The 22981-nt window shown below is 36.5% G+C and overlaps 1 protein-coding gene across 2 annotated transcripts in view; it reads left to right on the top strand.

Moving 5' to 3' along the window:
* PLCB1 (phospholipase C beta 1) overlaps positions 1-22981 on the top strand; it is a 695363-nt gene that overhangs the window by 430040 nt on the left and 242342 nt on the right. The window lies entirely within an intron of this gene.

Genomic DNA, 22981 nt, shown 5'->3' with positions numbered 1-22981 from the left:
TCCCCCATTTTATTTTCTTAATGGAAAATATGAAGAAATATGAATATTCTTATCACTTTCTGAAAATTTCTTGTTTGTTATAATTGTTTGTTCTTCTACAATGTAAACATTACATGTGTTGCTCACATGTGTCTGGCACACATTCACCTTCATGAAATATACTCTGAATGAATGAATGAAGTTAGGATGATTTTAAAATGCATAGATTTGAGAAATTGAAGAATGAGAATTTTTTAAATTAGAGATAAAAATGACTAGAATATATGTATACCAAGCTGTACAATTAAAATTCATGTGCTCTGTGTTCTTTAATGCATGTATGTTATCCATAGGTAACAGCCAGCTAGAGAGAGTGCAAAGCTTAAATCGTATGCCTAACTCAGAAGCTTCCATTTTCACATAGGCTAGGATCTAATATCACATGCAAATTAAAAATTTCTTTGAAATGAGCTTTGGGATTTCATAAAGATTTGGGGCTCTACCATGTGGTTGGTAAACAAAATTGCTCTCTTTATTCAAGGTAGTAAATGGACCTCAAAATTAGCTGATAATCATCTCTGGCTTAAAAGAAAAGAGTATGGCCATGGGGCAAACTTGTTGCAGCTCCAAAAACATTTTATCATTCTCACCTAAATTAGATAGCTTTACATTACAATGTGACATCTGTTAAATATCTGAATACGAAATATTTTCTGTTATTTAGAAAATGATGCTTAGATTTAAAGGGTGCTTTCATGCTTCGGACACTAATCCCTTTCATAAAACACTTCATAAATGCATTTTATAAAAACATGAATGTGAGTCAGTTGGCATAGTGACATGCACAATGTAGAAACACAAATATTTTCCAAATAAATGAATGAATGAGGATAAAAAATAAAAATGTTAGAGGTAATTATTTAAGGTTCCAAAGAAGCCTTTATTTTATTTTCAGATTTTAATATTTGAATGAATTCTATTTTTACTTTACATAATCAGAAGGCTGTAACAACTATCAATTAATTGCATAGTAGTGATGGGCTGTGTCACTTAGCACTATTACCTCCTAAAATCTTTGAGATACTGAAACATAGACACTCTAAACTTTTTTTTTTTTTTTTTTTTGAGAGAGAGAGAGAGAAACAGAGAGAGAGAGAGAGAGAGAATGTGCAATCAGGGGAGAGGGGTAGTGGGAGAGAGATTAAGCAGGCTCCATTCTCAGCACAGAGCTTGACATGGGCCTTGATCCCAGTACCCTGGGATCATGACCTGAGCCAAAATCAAAAGTTGGATGGACACTCAACAGACTGAGCCATCCAGGTGCCCCAGACATCCTAATCATTTAAGTGTACCCTAAAAAACTGGCCCCAGGATTTCTGGGACTTTTCAGCTTATAGGAAGTTAAATACCTTTCTTCTATTCTCTGCCAAAACAAGAAAGACTTTACTGATTGGAAGGTATTCTTTTCCTCCAACTTTTTCCCCCACTGCTTTCACTCACTTTTCCCCCACTACGTTCCCCCCACTACTTACACAGCATGCAAGTCACTGGAGCAAAGATAGTGTTGGCTACTGGGGGTTAAGTTACTGATTTTAGAAGGACATCCGCTATAACTATACATTTCCTAAAGAAGCTGGCTCAAGCAGTTTATTTGTGGCTCAAGCATTTCTGTTTGTATTAGAGCATAAGAATGAGGCTATTAAAAGTTTGGAAGCTCCCCAGCATTTGGAAGAAGTGGGACTGGTGAGTTAAAAATTAAAAATTATTTTGTTAAGCTAAATGTATCCTTCAAAAGCCGTTCATATTATAAATGCTGACTCCAACGCATCCATCCAGTCAGCCTCTGCTGCTTTAAGCATTTTCTTTCCCTTCAATTCACCACCTATCATTAGGCCAGGAAAACTCAATCACCTACCAAAAGTACAAATATTTTGAAGTTTTCTCCAAAAATACTGAATTCCGTGATTCACCCATGTCTTCTGTCTGAGACATAGAATAGCTTCTTTCACAGCTTGGTGAGTGTTCAAAAGTACTTTGGGGGACAGATGGATGAACACCTGTATTCACACACCAGTGAATTAACCCTTCTAAAGTTCAGTGATTTTTTGTATATTCAGAGTTATGCAACCATCATCACTATATAATTTTAGAATATTTTTGTCACTCTATTAATAATCACTTCTCACCCCACCTCCCTCCAGACTCTGGTAACCATTAACCTACTCTTTGTTACCATGGAATTGACTGTTTTAGGCATTTCATGTAAATGGAATCATAAATATGTGGTATTTAGTAACTGGCTTCTTTCACTTAGCATCACATTTTCAAAATTCACCCATGTAAGTTTAATTCATTGCTTTTTTAAAAAATTGTTTTGTTTATTTATTTTTGAGAGAGAGAGAGAGACTGAGAGACAGTGCAAGTGGGTGAGGAGCAGAGGGAGACCGAGACATAGAATCTGAAGCAGACTCCAGGCTCTGAGCTGTCAGCACAGAGCCTGATGTGGGACTCGAACTCACGAACCATGAGATCATGACCTGAACCAAAGTCAGATGCTTAATCGACTGAGCCACCCAGGTGCCCCACTTGATTGCTTTTAATTACTATGTAGTATTCTATTGTAAGGATCTACATGAGTCCCCTCTTATCTGTGGTTTCCAGGGTCTCAGTTACCATAGTTAACCAGGGCCCAGAGGCAGATGATTTTCCTTTGGGCCTACAGTCGGGTCATTAGTAGCCTAATGCTACACCACAATGCCTATGTTGTTCACCTGACTTCATCTCATCCGGTAGCATTTCATCATCTCACAACATCACAAGAAGTTGGATGAGTACAGTACAGTAAGATATCTTGGGAGAGCGAGAGAGGCCACATTCACATAGCTTTTGTTACAATATATTATTATAATTATTTTATTATTATTTATTGTCGTTAATCTCTTACTGTGCCTAATTTATAAATTAAACTTTATCATAGGTATGTATGTAGAGGACAAAACATAGTGTATATAAGGTTCAGTACTATCTGCAGTTTCAAGCATCCACTTGGAACGCATGTCTTGGAACACAGCCCTGCAAATAAAGGGGACTACTGTACTACATTTTGTTTATACATTCACCCATTGGTGGACACTTGGCTTGTTCCTACTTTTTGGTTGTTTTGAATGTTAATGCTGTGAGCTTCTACGTGCAAGTTTTTGTTTGGATATTTAAAAAAATTTTTTTAACGTTTATTCATTTTTCAGAGACAGAGAGCATGAGTGAGGGAGGGTCAGAGACAGGGAGACACAGAATCTGAAGTAGGCTCCAGGCTCTGAGCTGTCAGCACAGAGCCCGACCTGGAGCTCAAACTCACAAACCTGGAGATCATGACCTGAGAAGTCGAACGTTTAACTGACTGAGTCACTCAGGTGGCCCCTGTATAGATATGTTTTAATTTCACTTGGGCATATATCTAGGAGTGGAATTGCTGAGTTGTATGGTGACTCCATTTTTAACAACTTAAGAAACTAAAAAATTTTTCCAAAGTGGCTGTACCATTTTACATTCCCATCAGCAGTGTTTCTAATTAGTCCCTTATCATATAGAATTTGCAGGTGTTTCCTACCATTCTGTGGGTTGTTTTTTTACATTCTTGATAGTGTCCTTTAAAACACAAAGTTTTTAGTTTTGATGAAATTCAATCCATCCATTTTTTTCTTTGTTGCACATGTTCTTGGTCTAAGAAACTATTGCTTATGCAAAGTTGCAAAGATTTACACCTTTTCTTCTAAGATTTTTTGTAACTTTAGCTCTTCTATTTAGCCCTATGGTTCATTTTGAGTTTTGTTTTTTTTTTTTTTTTTAGTAGTCTGAAATTTGGATCCAGCTTCATTATGATGATGATAATGTCTTGTTTGAAGTTAAGTGTATTTTAATATAAGAAATTTGTCAATTTAAAGAAAAAATTAAATAAATGTTAAACTATAAGCATTGAGGAAATATGCCATGATTTTTTTCAGGCTTTCCAGAAATATCACTCAAAGTTCCATACTACTGAACAAATTTACACTTACATTTTTACTTTTATTTTTATTTTAATTTATAGAGAGTAAGGATAAAATTAGGGGAGTGGGATGGAGGTTGACATCCATATATGTGCCAAGCTCTATATGAATGTAGAAATTTATTAAGCCCTTATGTTTTCAAGGTTAAGAAAAGATGTATGCAAAAAATGAGCCCACTGGGGTCCAACTTCTTGAATTTTTAATTATAAAATACAGGGAAATAATTTGACTTCATTAACGTTAAGCCTTAGTGTTAAAAATTCTTATATAAGATTAAAATTAAAAACAAATCAGTGTCTTTAACAAAGAGATCTCCTAGAACCGTTTCCACTATAGCCAGTTCATTCACATTGAGTTACCTAGTTGTCAGCCTGCACAGACTATCTTAAAATGTTAGAAGTCTTAAGACTTTATTTTCATAATAAAAAAATTAAGAGCTCCTTAATCCCAGAAAACTTGATTTCCATGTTTTTCACTTCCAGAACTTGTAAAAACAACTTCTTCAGGAGGGCTAGTAACATGGGCTAGAAGAAATTTTATAGGCCAAATACAGTTGGAGTTGTGTTGGTTGAGCATGCAGTGAATATTCAACAACTCTTTGATCAACTGTCCTAGTGTTACTACTGGTGTTTGGGGAATGTTTCCTTTGCCCTATTCTTGTGTCTGCAAATTCTTAAAAGGTATAGTCATCTTAAGTTTTCTGTGTTGGGAAACTAACCAGCTTTATAGCTCACCCTTTTTCACTTCCTAAACACAATTAGGTGGCCTTCTTCAGTGTTCCAAAAGCACTTAACCCATTCATCACACTCAAAGAGTCTATGTATGTTTTTCCTCTACCAGATCATTAGAACTTTGAGGACAAAGATTATGCATCATTTATAAACATAACCCTAGCACAGAGAATGGAAATAAAAGTACAAAGTTAGATGAATGAATGAAAAAGAAAGGTACACATGAAAGAAGTATATCTGTGGTATTTATTTATAAAGCTCCCAGAATAGTCATTCGTCTATAGGCAAATCAGTTCTTGTACTGAAGGTCACTTAAGGAATCATTCAGAGCTTTCCTGGGATTCTATGATGCAGAGATCCAAAAGACAGTTTGGAAGAAAGTAGTCCTTAAGATGTCATCTTTGCTATTCATTGGGTGGGCAAGCAGGGAAAGAGTGGTATAGAAACGATAGGTAGTTGTCCCTCTTCAATTCAGTGGCCTGTCGCATTTCTACATCTTCTTGCAGCTTTATTTGCCTAACAGCCTCTTCTCTACCATAACCTAGTGGAATTGCAGAGGTTTCACCAAGAGGCCCCACCAGGAGGCTCCATACCCTCTGGTTGAAATGTCCCTGAGGCATTGCATGTCCTATGTTCCTTAGGTGCATAAGGTTATCATGAATACACTAAACTCCACAGATTGGTAGGTTACCACAGACCCTTCTGCCCCAGTTACTGACTGGATCACATGTCCCAGTTTATTTGGATTCCCACAGCCTCCTCTGTGCCCTCTCCTGTGGCCTTTGCCCAACAGAGGTTCATTACACATAAACAAAACTACCAACCTAATTAATGAAATGGCCATGCTTCCCTTCTGTATGAGAGACATTTTCTGAGACAATCTGGAAGAAGTCACTGTCTGTAAAGACTTTCCAGGAAAAATTGGGGGTTCTAAATGGATGATGACATTCAAGTGTATCTATTGTACATGACACAGCTTCACACACAAGTCAAATAGGAGTGGATCCAGATGTGAGATGTGTAGGCCAAAGCCATTCTTTTTACTTTCTTTTTAACTATAAAGCAATAGAGCTTGGAATTGTGAATGTTGGCTCTCCTGCATATATTAAATGTCTGAAAGTGCATCTCTTTACTTCTCTAGAAGAAAAAAGAAGACATTTAAAGACTCTTCAAGGAGTGTCCAGTACTGTATAACACAAAGCTGAATTTATAACCTCTCTGTGCATTATAGAGCTATGTGTCATACACATAGCCAAAACAGCAATCGTGTAAAGTGACATCACTGACCACCATTAATTATGGCATTTTCGTTCATGTGTCAGAGCACAACTATTGCAGAGCCAATTCAAGGTCTTCTAAGAGTAATAAATTCAACAACATACATTTGAGTAAACTTCAGGGACATTAGCTGTGCCCTAATTAAGCATACTTGTGAGTATTGTAATAATCTCACAAGGAGAAATTCAGAACACAGACTAGTAGCTATCTCCTTTTTGTGCTGGTATATAATACATAGCCTTCAATCAATATAAGATGCTCCCATAAAGTCGAGCATTTGTAGATCCTCATCTATAGATTGTAAAGAAACTATTAGCACTTCCACTTAAAGGAATATTTGATTCACAGTTATTTCTTCAAGTACCTTTTTTATACTTTTCACAATAATACAATAATGTATTAAGAGTACATAGTCTTTATACCTAACCATTTGCAAAGTAGGTAAAAAGTGAAGAGAAAATACATTCTTATAAATGGAATATTTTTATAATGCCAAGATAAGGAAGACCTTTCCACACATAACAATAAATTAAAAAGATAATTTAAAATATTGATAGACTTGAATATCAAAAAATTTTAAATTTTCTTAGAGGAAAAATACATGATGACAAACATTAAGTAAAATGATACCTTTGGAGAAAATATTGCAAGATATTTGCTAGTCAGTAAAAACAAAGTGTTTTTATAAATCAATAAGAGTAAGAGAAATATCCTAATAGAATAGGAGGATGAACAGTTCATACTGTAAAAGACATGTCAATGCCGATAAACAAGAAGACATGCTTACCATCACTAGTAATTTTTAAAACACAAATAAAAATAATAAGATATTATTTTTAACAGCCTACCAAAGATGAAAAAATGGCCAATAACCCATGTTTGGGACCTTATGTGCTATTTGTGGGCCATAAACTAGTGAAGCCTCTTTAGTGAGCCTCTCGCAATAGGTACTTCAAGTTGCCTTTGACCTTGAAGTTCCAAACCTGGGAATTTACCCCAAGGAGACGTGAAAGTACATGGTAATGTATTCACAAAGATGTTCATTGAAACATTGCTTGTAATTGTAAAACCTGTGCAATGATAAGAGAGGTGTTAAATATATTATCTAACGATATATTAAATAAATTCCTACAATGGAATACTGCAGAATCAATTAAAAGCAATATATGCCTGTGTTTATAGACATTTCATCAAATTATATGTGGTTTGAGCCTATTTATATAAAGTCGTGTGTGTGTGTGTGTGTGTGTGTGTGTGTGTGTCTATGTAGGGAAATACTTAGAACTACAGTAAACACTAGAAATGTTTAGAACTTACTAGCCACTGGCTTCAGGTGGCTATTTAAATTTAAATTCAATTAGATTAAAATTTCAGTTCCTCAGTTGCACTAGCCACATTTCAAGTATTCAGTAGACACATGTGGCTAATGGCTATCACACTGAACAGCACAGATATAGACCAGGTCCATTTCCATAGAAAGTTCTATTAGACAATGCTGGTCTCGAAAAATGTTCTCCAACATGTTTTCAGTGGTTGCTTCTGGCTGGTAGAATTCAGGTTTAATTTCATTTCATTATACTTTTCTAAATTACTTGAATTTAGAGTATGCAATATATTCATATTCAGAAGTTTCTTTCATCTGAAAAAAAAATACCACCGATCATCCACCACATAGAAATAAGCACTGCTAGGGGCACCTGGATGGCCTAGTTGGTTAAGTATCCTGACTTCAGCTCAGGCCATGATTTCATAGCTCATGAGTTCAAGCCCCCTGTTGGGCTCTAGGCTTACAGCTCAGAGCCTGGAATCTGTTTCTGATTCTGTGCCTCCCTCACTCTCTGCCCCTCCCCACTCTCTCTCTCTCTCTCAAAAATAAACATTAAAAAAAAAGAAATAAGCACTGCTAATTTTGTTGTATTTCCTTGAAGTCTTTGCTCTCTCTACCTATGATTTCACAGAAATAACACCACATGTACAAGGGTTTAGTGTTGCTTTTACAGCTAATATTATACCATAAGTATTGTACCTTATTCTTTAAAATTCCTCATAAATATCAGTTTTAAAAGCTTTATATACTATTCCATTCTGTGTACTCAAATGATTTTTGTTTTACACGTTGGCCTGAAAATACTACTAAAATATTGAAGAATTTTGCAAATTGCTTGTATTTGGGGAAATCAAATTCACAAGGAAAGCAGTGACTCATACTTTTACGAAGCACTATGTAGAGAAACCTCTCATATATCACAATTTGAAGATGCTTTTTTTGTTCTAAATCACTATTTAAAACCACCCTCATAAAAGAGAATAGCCTTAGAAATCAATGCTTTCATAAAGTACCCATATAACTCAAGTGTCCCCTTCCACTACTGAGTATAACAATACACAGAAATCTTTGTTAATATCTGTCTCTGTGGAGACTTCCATGACACATCCAAAATGTGTCACTTCTCATTAAGCCCCTTCAAAAACTGTTCTTTAAATGTACATGCTTCATTTGGCTTCCTTGGGCTACATTTTGATAAATATAAAATGACTTTAACATGGGAATAAAAGGAAAAATATTTGAGGGATTAAAGAACAATGGCCCAAAATGCATGGAAGAGGAGAAAGGGTAACAAATCTACTTGACATCTTTCTGGACAGGGTTTTTTGGGTTTTTTTGTTTGTGTGTGTGTGTGTGTGTGTGTGTGTGTGTGTGCGCGCGCGCTGTATTTAGCATCCTATCCAGAATAAAACTGAAAACAGGGACTTTGTTTTCTCTAGCCATTCCCCTGGTAGATAAGACCTTTGCAATCAGATTTATGATCAACAAATAGGAATAGCCTTGAAGGTACCTCAGATTTAGTGGATTAAAAACCAAACTCATTATCATTCCATCTACTCCCTCTAAACTTGTTCTTCCTTCAGGCATCACTGTCTCTCCTGAAAGAGACACCATTGTCTCAGTTGTTCAGAATTTGGGAGTCATCGCTGATACCGGCATCTCTTCAATCCCAGGACACGGTCCAACAACACTTCAAGCTAATTTTACCTCTTCAGCTCTGTCCAGTTGCACCAACATGCTACCAGCCCTTCCCTCCTGAAATGCTGCCAGGTGCCTCCCTTCCAATCTTTGTCCACTTCTAGCAAATCACGTCTAGTCCTTCCTCTGCTTGAAACCATTCCTCTTCCTTGCTCAAGGGCTTAAAACTCCTTAACAAGGAAAGACCATATTTCTTAGTATAGTGTGGTCCCCTATGTATCTCTCAAATTCATTTCACCCAGGCTCTCTTACTAGCTTTGAACTTTGCTGCTCTTTCTCCTACCACAGGGCATTTGCTTATGCTAGTCCTCTGCCTGTAGTATTTCTTCACTACCCCTCCTTCATATAGTTAAGACTCTCTCTCCCATGTTTCAAATTTCAATTCATCTAATAATTCTTTAAGGAAGTATTCCATTATTCCTTATTCCATTAATTATATTAGGCTCTCCCGTTAAGCTCTCTTACATTTATTTACAGACTATTTGATTAATGTTTTGTTTCCTCACCAAATTGTAAGCACCGTGAGGGTTTATCATATCCATTTTGTTTACCAGTGTAGCTCCATCAACTATCACAATGCCAGGTAAATAGTAGGTGCTTAATAAACATTTGTTCACTCGATAAAGAGCATGAGGCAGATGGCCCACACACTAGAAAAACTCTAAATGATCTTCTCCAAAGGAGCCTTTGGAACATCAGTCAATTGCAGAGTGCCCCTAGAGAAACAGATTCTCTACTGAGGAGAAAGCCATGCAAGTCATTATACTTTGGAGTGAAATGCCCTTATTACATTTCCTCTTGAGTTGGACTATATCATATATGAAGGTGATAGTCCAGGACCCAACTCTATTGTTACAGAGCCCAGGAAGCTGAGATCTGCCCACAGAACCATTCTTGGAGTACCCAGAGTGGGGGCCTTTTACATATCTCTGAATAGGCCTGAGTAGAGAGATCTGTGACAATAAGGCAATTGGGAAGCAATTTTCTGCCAAGAAGAAGAAAATCAGAAGGTACATAAAAATGGAAAAATTGATGCTTACAGAGATTTGGGGCCATGCTGTTCAAATTGACACCATTCCCTTTTTCGCAGCATCATAGCTGTCTCTCTCCTAAGTTTCAGCTTTTACAGACCACATCTGGACACGACCAGTGAGGTGCAGAAGTCAGCTCATACCAGGTCATGATAACCAATTGTTAAATGTTTGGTAAATATGCTACTGGTTTTTATTTTTATTTTTTTAATTTTTTAAAAATGTTTATTCATTTTTGAGAGAAAAAGAGAGAGAGCATGAGCAGGAGAGGGGCAGAAAGAGAGGGAGACAGAGAATCTGAAGTAGCCTCCACGCTGTCAGGGCAAAACCCAGCGCAGGGCTGGAACCCACAAATCATGAGGTCATGCCCTGAACGGAAGTCAGACACTCAACTGACTAAGCAACCCAAGTGCCCTGCTACTGGTTTTTAAACACAATCACTATTATACATCAAATAACATAAATTTACAACTAAAATTGTATTTAGAAACAAAGGTAATGAGTATTCAGAACTCATTTTCTTTTTTTTTTTTTAATGTTTATTTATTTTTGAGACAGAGAGAGACAGAGCATGAACGGGGGAGGGGCAGAGAGAGAGGGAGACACAGAACCAGAAGCAGGGTCCAGGCTCTGAGCCATCAGCCCAGAGCCCGACGCGGGGCTCGAACTCATGGACCATGAGATCGTGACCTGAGCCGAAGTCGGACGCCCAACCGACTGAGCCACCCAGGCGCCCCGAGAACTCATCATTTTCTAATTATTTTGCTATATTTTACCACCATCTGTGATCCTAAGGATATTTATACCTCTTATATCTGTAGAGTGAAATACTACATAATAGCATGCTACAGTACATCTCCTTCCACTTCCCAATTCAGTGATGGAATTGGAGTAGCTTGAAGTTGGCTGTTGGAAGTATTTACACCATGAAAATTAGTAAATGCTACAATTCAGGGCTGTGAAGGTTTTTGTTCTTGTTATTTGTTTGCTTGTGTTTTGGGGTTTTGTTGATTCTTTTTTTTCCTTTGAAAGCCTTAAATATGTACCAGTAAACCATGAGAAGCAACCTATTCATGGTTCAATGCAATCTATTTTTTTTTTTGTCCTTAATTGTTGAAATTACCCAGCAATGTTAGGAATTCTCTAGATAGAAATGAAACTGTGAACCAATCTCCAATATCTTCTAAACTATATTTCACAAGAAAAGTATTGAGGAGGAACCACTAAAGAAAAAGGAAAAGGTATGAATCCTCTCATTCCCACTTCATACACTGCTCTGTTTCTTGAGTACCTAGGACAGTGTTTGTTTTGATCATAAAGCTAATATTTGAATGAATTAATTAGAGTACTCAAGAAGTAGAATAATTCAAATTAGTCCGTGATAATAGCATGACTTGAGTTCTCTTGATAGGAAACTGGGTGACATTACAATTCAACCTGAAACACTTCATGCATTAAATGCTGTCTTCTTGGGGTGATGTAAAATCATTTGACTTGCCAGGTTGTAAAGGATTTACTAAATCCCCTATGGAAAACTTTGATAAGGAAGACAAAAGATGGCTGAGAAGAGTGAGAAGGGGGGAAAAAGCTGAAAAGATGGAAAGTGATATTTGAGAACAATGGTAAAAACAATTGCTTAAGAATTAAATTAGTGTAGGTCAACAAGTAAAAATGCAAAGAAAAGGCTAATAATGTCCTGCGAATACTTACTCATTTTTGCACAGCTTTTATCAAATTAAGAGTACTTCAAACTCCTTGAATTCCATTTTCATTCTTATTTAGAATTGTACTGAGAATTTCAGTGATGGTGTTAACAGCATGGAGATCTAGTTAACCTGCCTAATTATAATGAAATAGATGACATTTGTATAACTTTCAAGATAATTTTTTCTCATTGAAAGTTGACAATTTTGATCTTCATATATAATGTTGGATTATTTTGATACATGAATAGTAAAGCATTCTGAAGATGTTTTCTTACTTTCAAAGAGAAGCAACACATGAAAAGGCATGTTTAAGACAGGGCTTATTTGTTTATTTAGATGCTACTAGTTTTTTCTTATAAAGTACACATGAGACCACCTCCAGACTCTGAATTGTAAAGAGCTTTGTATCCTGTGTTTCTGAAGGAATAATTACATTATTGATCTGTGTGCATTATGGAATATAGTTAACTCATTTATCTAGAGTAATGGAAAAGAGATGTAAATAAAACAAGGAGATCAATCTGAAAGTCAAATAATATTTTATCTTGAATATTTTTAGCAGCTTTAGAAAATACATATTCATTGGGGTGCCTTGGTGGCTCAGTCAAGCATCTGACTTCTGCTCAGGTCACGATCTCGCGGTCCAAGAGTTCAAGCCCTGCATTGGGCTCTGTACTGACAGCTCAAAGCCTGGAACCTGCTTCAGATTCTGTGTCCCCCTCCCTCTCTCCCCTCCAGATTGTGTGACCCCTTCTCTCTCTGCCCCTCCGCCACTCGTGCTCTCTCTCTCTCTCTCAAAAGTAAACATTAAATTAAAAAAGAAAAGAAAATACATATTCACATGTGTATTTAGACAGTTATAGATAAATTATCCATTTACTTCAAACTCCTGCAGTTATTTACAGAAAATTGAAAGGAAAATTTCTGTACTTTAAACCTCTACAAGGGGCGCCTGGGTGGCTCAGTCGGTTAAGCGTCCGACTTCAGCTCAGGTCACGATCTAACGGTCCGTGAGTTCGAGCCCCGTGTCGGGCTCTGGGTTGATGATGGCCCAGAGCCTGGAGCCTGCTTCCGATTCTGTGTCTCCCTCTCTCTCTGACCCTCCCCCGTTCATGCTCTGCCTCTCTCTGTCTCAAAAATAAATAAACGTTAAAAAAAAAAATTAAAAAAAAAAAATAAACCTCTACAACCCTTTATAATTGTAAATAAGAAAAAGCTACAGAGCTAATAATTTTTCACGTCATACTTAATTATGTCAGTGATCACAATATATATGAGTTTTTCTATGTGTTACACTACAGTTTGCAGATTTTGTTTGGGTCACCACACTAATGCTTTAAGGTGAGCAGACATTACTATCACCCATATTGTGTGGAAACCAATCTGAAGCTCTGAAAAAACCAAGTTGCTTAATTTTCAAAGCTAGTTAAATGTAGGAGCCGGACACATAAAGTTCTAGAAATGACCTGTTTTTTAGCACTCTTTAAATTATGCTTCCCATGGGAGAGTAAATTTAAAAAAATGAAAAATTGGGGTGCCTGGGTGGCTCAGTCGGTTAAGCGTCCAACTTCGGCTCAGGTCATGATCTCATGGTCCGTGAGTTCGAGCCCCGCATCGGGCTCTGTGCTGACAGCTCAGAGCCTGGAGCCTGTTTCAGATTCTGTGTCTCCCTCTCTCTCTGCCCCTCCCCACTCACGCTCTGTCTCCCTCTGTCTCAAAAATAAATAAACATTAAAAAAATAAATAAATAATAAAAATATAAAAAATGAAAAAATGAAAAATTACAATACTTTTTTAAATAAGTCAACCAAATATACACAAGCCATAAACGTATAAATGTAAATACAAATGTATGTCTTGCTTGATAAGTCATAAAGTAAGCAAATATTTATAAATATATACAGCAAGATGTTCTGGTGCCTATAAGAGATTAAATTATTCAGTAGATACCCCTAAATTGTCTTTCATTTTCGAGCTATTAGTATATTTTTTCAAGTAATCACAGCTTGTTATGTGTTGCCCAGAGCACTTAACTTATAATTAATCATTTGTTCCCATAACAAACTTTAAAATTTTTTTCATGTTTATTATTTATTTTTGAAAGAAAGAGACAGACAGTACAAGCAGGGGAGGGGCAGAGAGAGAGGGCAGCACGCAATCCAAAGTAGGTTCCAGGCTTTGAGCTGTGAGCACGGAACCAACGTGGGGCTCAAACCAACAAACCTGAGCTCATGACCTGAGCCCAAGTTGGACGTTCAGCCAACTGAGTCACCCAGGTGCCCCTCCCATAACAAACTTTTTAAGAGGACACCATTAGTATCCTTATCCCACCGATGAAGTAACTGAGGCATAGAAAGGTTAAGGAAACCTAACGAGGTCTCATTCCTTTTAATTGGTGGAACCAAAACTCCAGACAGGTAGGACAAAATTTCTACAGTCTCCTTCCAAGTGCCAAAAGTCTTTAGGATGGGTATACTTGGATTTTCCAGAAACTGCAAAGGGAATGTTGTTTGTATTTGTCCTTATTAAGGAATTATTGGGCCTTCTTTTCTGATATACTTGATTTTAACTTCCAGAAGCCCCTTCGGTACCATCTAGGGGGTACCATATATCAAATACCATGTGAGGAAGTAGACATCACAACAAAATAGGAAGAAAAAAAATCTCACCTATAAAGGATGCACAGACCAGGGAGAACTTAGTAAATATACCTGCATTCTTTCAACAAAGAAGCCTCTTTATTCTTCCCAAATTTGGGCACAGCGATATTAAGACTTATTTAGAAGCACCAACTCCCTCCCCAAAAGTTGAAGGAAAAGGACACGCATTTCACCATCTCAGTGAGAGGGTTAAATAAGAAGGAAACAATGACGTCCAAGTGCCTGGTTTGCACACAGCACAACCCACAGGGGCTTATGGACCTTTATGTACCGGAGTGAGAGTGGCTGCACCTATGAATTTCGTAGTGGTTCAATGCTTGCATGTGTCAGAGAAAGCTGGGGGATAGTTTGAAACATGAGTGACAAGCTCTCTATACTTTAGAATTTTGAAGTTTGACAAATACTGACTAGATCTGGAGGCAGAAGCTAACTACTTTTTCCCAGTGACTTAAAAAAAAAAAAAAAAAAAAAAAAAAAAAAAAAAAAACCTGCTATGTATTTCATGCACTTTTACTTTCAGTAAGGATGATGGTACAAATGATGATTAAATCTGGCCGTTCAGCTTCCACTCTTCCCCAGGAAGACAAGTGGTGTCATTAGACCCTGTTTCTTTCCTATTTTAATTTCACATTTGGTTTATTTTGTATTTTTACGAGCTATCTAAAATATCACTACAGGAGATGATTTGAATAGAAGCTGATTCATTTAAATTTAAGTTTTTTCTGCTAGTTGAACTATTTGCACTATTTTTATAGAAACCCCATCCAATTGGCTACCCCCTTTAGCACAATATGATATGGAGGCAGCTTAGACTTTACAATCAGATATACTTGGAGTCAAATCTCCCTTCCCCCTATTTTATAAAACTGGGCAAATTACTCCTCTAAACCTCAGAATTCTCATTTGCAAATTGAGGGGAAAAAACAACAACAACAACATAGTTACTTCTCAGTGTTAATTTGTTGATTAAACAAAGGGGGCAATATACAACAGTGAGAGAGCTGCTTGACACATAACTAAGTTACTAATTTTAAAAACCTATTGTCATTACATGTATTATTTTTATTAGAGAATTGAATAGATAAGAATTTATCTATTTGCCCTGCGGAAATTTCTTCAAAAGTAGATCCCATAGAATACATGGAGATTCATCATTATCAGGGTAACATTTTCTTATTTCTTAGTCATTACTTCAACACTGTAACGGACATTTTCAGGGCATTTGTACTCCACTGGCCCATGGGGTGGCCTGCAGGGTTCCCATATAGTCCTGAGGATGCGGAATTTCTGGCCATAATGCAAGAGAGCCCCCCAGGAGAGACCCCCCACCAATGATAGATGAGATTGAACAGATCAATGCTCTGGTTTCCAGGCTCCTTGGGGAACATTCTCAGGTGTGTTCTTCACGGTCCCTTGGAGTGACCCTGGATGAATTGAGCCTCAGTTGTTCAAAGTGGTAAAACCTGTCATTAACACATCATTCATTGGCTTTCTCTGTTCCTGTCTTACTTTCCCACTTCCTCATGGCCTTTCTTGTTATTACCTCCAAATTAACCTACTTGCCCCCAGATCTTTGACTCAGGTCTGCTTCTGGAGCATCAAGATGAACATTGTATTAGCCAAGCCAAGTTTGTCTATTAGACAAACATTCTGTTATCCAAGCCAAACATTCTATGATCCAACCCAGCTCAGATAATGCAACTTCTCAAAACAGACAAATTGGTCCAGCTTTGGATAATGTCCATTGAACATCTCCACATTCTGGGACTAACTCACTTGTTCCCAGGAATCCAGGCATTTCATTTTAATTCCTTTTTTCTGCTACTTCTGAGTGTCAGCCACCTGAAATGCCTCCAGCATCCTCTTTCTCTTTCTTTTCCTTCTAGCTTTTGAAAATACAGGAAACTACACTCTGAGCTTGTAAGGAAAGGAGAAAAACATCAAACAGTTAAATTTTTTAATTTGTCACTAGAATGCTATTTGGACATTCTCCTTGAATTTTATTTTTGTTTTCTCTGTGGCTATTCCCAAGGATGACCAAATTTTTAGCTGCATGGATATGTCCATATTCAAGGGGAATATTTTACAGGATGGTTGCCTTTACATTTTTCCAAACTATTTTTTTCTTTTTAGATTTGAAAAGCATGTTAATTTTAGCGCAATTCATGCCTGGCATCTTCAAGCTATTTTATTTTGGATGGAGGTGCCTAGGCAAGCCAACTATATTCTTTTTCCATTAGTAGATTCACTTGTACACTGAGGCTCCCCATGAGTGGAGTGGAGAATGTCTTTATACATTCATCACTACTCTGTCCAAAACAAACGTAAATGATCTTATTATGATAATACCGCTGTGAAATATGAAGGACAGTATTCTACCTGCTCTTTTTTCTTTCTAGTATTTGCCCATAGTCACTTTTCTTTGTCATAGTACGTCTGCTCTTCTCTTGCTCCCTCCATCTAAAGGAATAGCTGAAAAACATTCAAGCCCCCCTCATCTTTCACTTGCAGGAAGAAAAGCATAAACCACATCCTCCAAGTCTTCCTCCTGCATAGGAGAATGTTCACAGCACTGTATTTCAGAGTTGTCCATGCAAGTGGGTAGTGTTTTATCTAAAAAGGCTTGCTGGCTGTGTCAGCTGCCTGAGCTACATCCTAATGAGCATGACATTCCTCATCACGTTCATTAAAAGGAGGGAGAAACTTTTATTTTATTTTTTTAAGTTTTTTATTTAAAATCCATTTAGTTAACACACAATGTAATAGTAGTTTCAGGTTTACAATATAGTGATTCAACACTTCCGTACATCATAGGGTGCTCATCACAACTGTCCTCCTTAATCCCCATCACCTGTTTAGTTCATCCCCCTACTCCCTCCCTTCTGGCAACCATCAGTTTTATTTAGTTCAATGCCTATTTCTTAATTTGCCTCTCTTTTTTTCTCCTTTTTCTTGTATTATTTCTTAAATTCACAAATGAGTGAAATCATATGCTATTTGTCTTTTTCTGACTGACTTATTTCACTTAGCATTATAGTTTCTAGCTCCATCCATGTCGTTGCAAACGGCAAAATTTCATTCTTCTTCTATGGCTGAGTGACATTTCAGCCAAGTGGCTGTTTCCATACTTTGGCTGTTGTAGATAATACTACTATAAACATTGGGGTGAGTGTATCCCTTTGAATTAGTATTTTCTTATTCTTTGGATAAATACCAAGTAGTGCGATTGCCAGATCATAGAGTAGTTCTATTCTTAACTTTTTGAGGAAACTCCATACTGTTTCTCAGAGTGACTGCACCAGTTTGCATCCTACTGGCAGTGCAAAAGGATTCCCCTTTCTCCACATCCTCACCAACACCGGTTGTTCCTTTTGTTGTTGACTTTAGCCATTCTGACAGTTGTGAGGTGATATCTCATTGTAATTTTGATTTGCATTTCCCTGATGATGAGTGATATTGAGCATCTTTTCACATATCTGTTGGCCATCTGTATGTCTTATTTGGAAAAATGTCTATTCATGTCTTCAGCCCATTTTTAATTGGATTATTCATTTTGGGGATGTTGAGTTTTATAAGTTCTTTATACATTTTGCATACTAGCCCTTTATCGGATATGTCATTTGCAAATATGTAGGAGAGAGAAACTTTTAAAATGAAAGGTGTGACGATAAGTATTGATTCCAAGGGAACTTGTTAGTCTTTTTTTTTTTTTTTTTTTTTTTTTTTTTTTGAGAGGCAAATGTTAAATTCAGGAACTCGATGAAGAACCATCCTGGATATAAGTTAATATCTTTCTTTTACAACAAAATTTGAACAAAAAAGAGTTTGCTCTGCTTTCAAAGAAGAGGTAGCTTTATACCTACAAAGCTTGGTTGTACTAAGGTCACTTGAGTATAACAAGGAATCTGTCATGTTTATTTTTGACTATTGTATTGAGTGTTAAGGGAAAGATTTTTCCCTGATCATTTACATAAATGATGGATTACAGTTATATCCATATAACTGCAATTCAGGTTGAAAATGTTGCATTAAGTACTGAGAATAAAATTAGCCTAATATACAAATTACTCCATAAACTTAAAATCCAATAAAGATCTAGTTCATGGGGGTGAGTAAGGTATATTTTCAGTACCAAAATGTTTCTGGTGTCAAAAATGAAATGTACAGGTCTTTAAAAGATATTTTATTTTGTAGATATCAAAGATACAAATAAGACAGCTTTTCTTTAAAAGTCATATTAAGGAATGAAAGTTGAAACTGGCATTTACCTCTTTGAAAAATCATCCTGTGGCTGGTGTTTATCCCTTCCATTAATTTTAAAAATTTTAAAGATATAATTACACTAACATGTGCTGTAATGGAGTCCTTGTGTCTCAGATATAGAATGGCCTTTACTTTCTTCAGTGGTCTATTACCTGGAAGGAGAATTATTAAGTTGAGTAACTTTCTTTGCGACAGACATGAAGTAATTTAATCATGAATCTTAACGATTGAAAGAAAGTGAACTTATTCAGTGAGACAGTCTCCATTTTGTAACTCTTAGGGAAATGGAAGTGATCTAAGACTTACCTTTCACAGTGCAGTTAAATTATAGCTGCCAGGATTCTTAGCTGTTCTGGTTAATTCGAACTGTGGAGACATATCTAGGATATTCTCTGCAGAAAGCAGTCCTTGAGTGTCAACTTAGTGAAAATATGAAATTCCAAGTTCATCGCTCCTCCTATTTTTTTGTGAGCTATATTCTTTAGTATGCTTCAACAGAGACCATGAACTGGTTTACAGAATTGTAAAGATAGCTTGCTTTCTTTATAAAAATTTCAAGTAATGTGTATCAACTGCAGGGGTCCAGAAATATGTTTGAGTCTGGTAGTAATCTGAGTAGCTAAGTACTTCTCTGAAAACTGGTCAAGAGGTTCAATCAATAAGAAAAACCTCAGGCATAAAATCCTTTGTAGGATAGGTTTTTACAAGGGGGTGTTTTTCATGCAAATTGTATCTAGGCATTTATTATTCCTGTTTTAATTTTATTCATTCGTTTTTGAAATGCAGCCACTCATGTTCCCAGACCTGAGACTGATGTACCCCAGAAGCAGCCGTTTTTTGGACATCTATTTCCATTAAACTCTTTCTACCTGTACAGTTTTCCAAATGGCACTTTGCTGTTTATCCTTCCAGATAAATCCCCCTTCCAGATAATTCTCTGAGAGTCTCTTCTGCTGTAAACAGCTGACGGCAATTTTTGGTACTTGAAAGGACAAATATCTTATTCAGTATATCCCTCAGATGTCAACATGCTCAATAATGAAACCGAGGTTTGAAGCTACCATATCAGCTTGGGATATTGTGTTCAAATTGAGAAAACTCAGAGTATAGGTAAAAAGAAAAGTAAGGTCATGTCTTTTTTTTTTTTTAATTTTTTAATTTTTTTTTTAACATTTATTTATTTTTGAGACAGAGAGAGACAGAGCATGAACGGGGGAGGGTCAGAGAGAGGGAGACACAGAATCTGAAACAGGCTCCAGGCTCTGAGCTATCAGCACAGAGCCCGATGCGGGGCTCGAACTCACGGAGTACGAGATCATGACCTGAGCCGAAGTCGGACGCTTAACCGACTGAGCCACCCAGGCGCCCCTAAAGTCATTTCTTAAGGGAGAGGATTCTAACATAACCCAAGTTTGATGCTGATAAAGGAAAGACATAGTTGTAAAAACAAATAAAATTATTAATGGTAGCAAACATAGTAAAATATAGTTTAAAAATTGGTATACTCCATCACCAAAAAGACATTAGTAAGAACCTTGCTTATTATATATATACTTTAAACAATTTCTGTTTACTTCCAGATTACATAATTTTAAATATTGAAGGAATATTTCCCATATATTACTGTGCCTGCAGTTCATGTTCAATACTCTTTATTAGTTATTGTACAACCATCTCAGATGTAGAGAGACTTATAGGATGGTTTCTCGGATATCTTCTTCAGATTCAATCATAACATCTTCATTTTGCTAGCCTTTCTCATCCTCCCAAATCCAGACATTACCTCTAAATACTTTATTCCACATTTTTAATTACATAAATGTCAATTATTTTTTAATTATATATTAATAGCCATTAGTGAGATAACTTTTCCAGAGACACCACAAAGAGCGGATCATCTTATAAATTCTTGTTGACTGTACCTAACAATATTGTCCTTTTCCAGAATTATTTTCTTTTTTTTAACAAGTTTGTTTTCTTTTAACTTTAATTGATTTATTTTGAGAGAGAGAGAGAGCACGAGCAGGTGAGGGGAAGAAAGAATACCAAGCGGGCTCCATGCTGTCAGCATGGAGCCTGATGTGGGGCTCCATCTCACAAACCATGTGATCATGACATGAGCTGAGATCAAGAGCCGGATGCATAACAATGAGTCACCACATACCCTTCCAGAATTATCTTCTATTCTGGCACCTCTGCTGGGTGCTCTCTACTTGCCTTGCATTCCTATAACTCAAGGACAACTCAGGTGAACATCCTGATCCCCACTTCTTGTCTCTATAGTTCTCAGAGGTGGCACTCTTTGATCAGTTACTATTTAATAAATGAGCAAAAGGACATGAGAATCAAGTGGTAAAGTAGTGCAGACTGAACAGAAAATGCTTGGGTTTTAGGGACTGTGAGCCAGGACCCTCAGACTAAGACAAAATACTTATGAGAAATATATTTTCATCATCTGAATACCAAATCTATTTTTCCTATAAATCACAATATCGCAGATAGACTCTGTATTCATTGATTCAAAACTTGTGATTTATAATTACAAGTCTCAGATGGTTTCTGAGAATTATCTTTCTCTTCCAAGTACACACACACAAAATTAAAAGGACTGATCATTTTCTTTTCTAACTTTGCCTAAGTAGTTTTCAAAAACTATGATGCAAATGAACAGAGCAAAAAAAGTGACAAACAAACAAACAAAACAGACTCTTAAACCAGAGAAAGAACTGGTGGTAGCCAGAGGGGAGGTAGTCAAGGTACGGGTGAAAAAGGTGAATAAGACAAAAAATACATTTATCGTGATGAGCACTGAGAAATGTACAGAATTGTTTCTTCATTATATTGTGCACCCAAAACTAATATAACACTGTATGTTAATTACACTTGAATTAAAAAAAATAAATAAAAATTTTCAAAAATCATGATGTAATTCATTTCACAGAACAGATAGAATCATTCTATCTGTCCATTCTTCCTGACAATTTTCCTTCAATCTTTCATTAATGCCAGAATGCTAAAAATTTCCTTTTTTGCTGTTGTTTACTTAATAAGATCCTTATTCTAGTTTTCTCCTTTTCTAGGGCATGCAAACTGATGTTCTTGTAATAGCATTTGATCTTTCTCGGAGGCCTGATGTACTTGATAAGTTCTCAACTTGTTAGTGGAGTTGAGGTTTTAATTATATTAGGCACATCTTTGAAATGGATTTTTCTCTCTTCATAACTTACCTGAAAATGTTCCTTTTTACACAGCCAAACAGAGGAGAAACGTTTAATACCTTTTAAGACATAATTAATGGCACCAAATCAAATTATTTAGCTGGAAAGATTTTATTTTCTTTCTTTTTTTTTAAGCCCATTTTTTCTTTGTAAGGGTGCTATAAATTAAAACCTTAGAAAGGAGGTCAGAATAACCAGGCCTTGTTGGTCCAGCATTTTGCTAAATAAATAAGAATACAATTTTATTCCTTGCTTTGAAGCTGGCTGCAGTTTGCTAAGTGATTGGTTTGATTAATTTTCTGCATGGATCTCTCATCTCATATGAGACGAAAATAAATTCAGCCAAGATGAATGAGTTTTATTTTAGGTCTTACTCTGAATTCAGGAGGTTTTAGAAACCTCCATTTCCCATCATGACTAGATTGCCAAGGGATCCACACTTACGGTGTCCCAGAGAATCAAACTTGCTCTGAAAAGACAGCAAAAGTTCTCTATGTCCAAATCCCAGTACATTCTGAGGATAGAATTGAAATGAACATATTCATGGCAGGTGCCACCATCTTGCTAACAGCCTATTTCTTTACAATGAACTCAGTGTTGGAGAGGGTCCACAACTGTGATTCTCAGCCATGTTTCTGCTTCAACTCAAGACAGCATTATCATGTTTTGATTCCATAAGAATCATCTTCTTCGTCTTAATGTGTCATGAACTGAAGAGAGAGATGAGATTTTGTATTTCAATATGTGAGTCATGGGATGATTGGAGGAAATTAAGGGAGAATTATGGCACATAAAAATATGCTGCTACTAAATGATGTATGAGAAAGAGCCATTGACCAAGGACCATAAGTCTTTTTCTTTTTTCAGGTTTATTGAGATATAATTACCAGGTAACATTGTGTAAGCTTAAGATGTACAACATGATGATTTGGTACAAGTATATATTGCAATACGATTGTCACCATAAAGTTAGCAAACACCTCCATCATATCATATAATTTCCATTCTTTTTTTCTGGTGAGAACACTTGAGATCTACTCTATT

This window comes from Panthera onca, chromosome A3 (assembly GCF_046562875.1).
Source record: "Panthera onca isolate mPanOnc1 chromosome A3, mPanOnc1 haplotype 2, whole genome shotgun sequence".
NCBI lineage: Eukaryota > Metazoa > Chordata > Mammalia > Carnivora > Felidae > Panthera > Panthera onca.
This window is presented reverse-complemented; position numbering and strand designations above follow the sequence as displayed.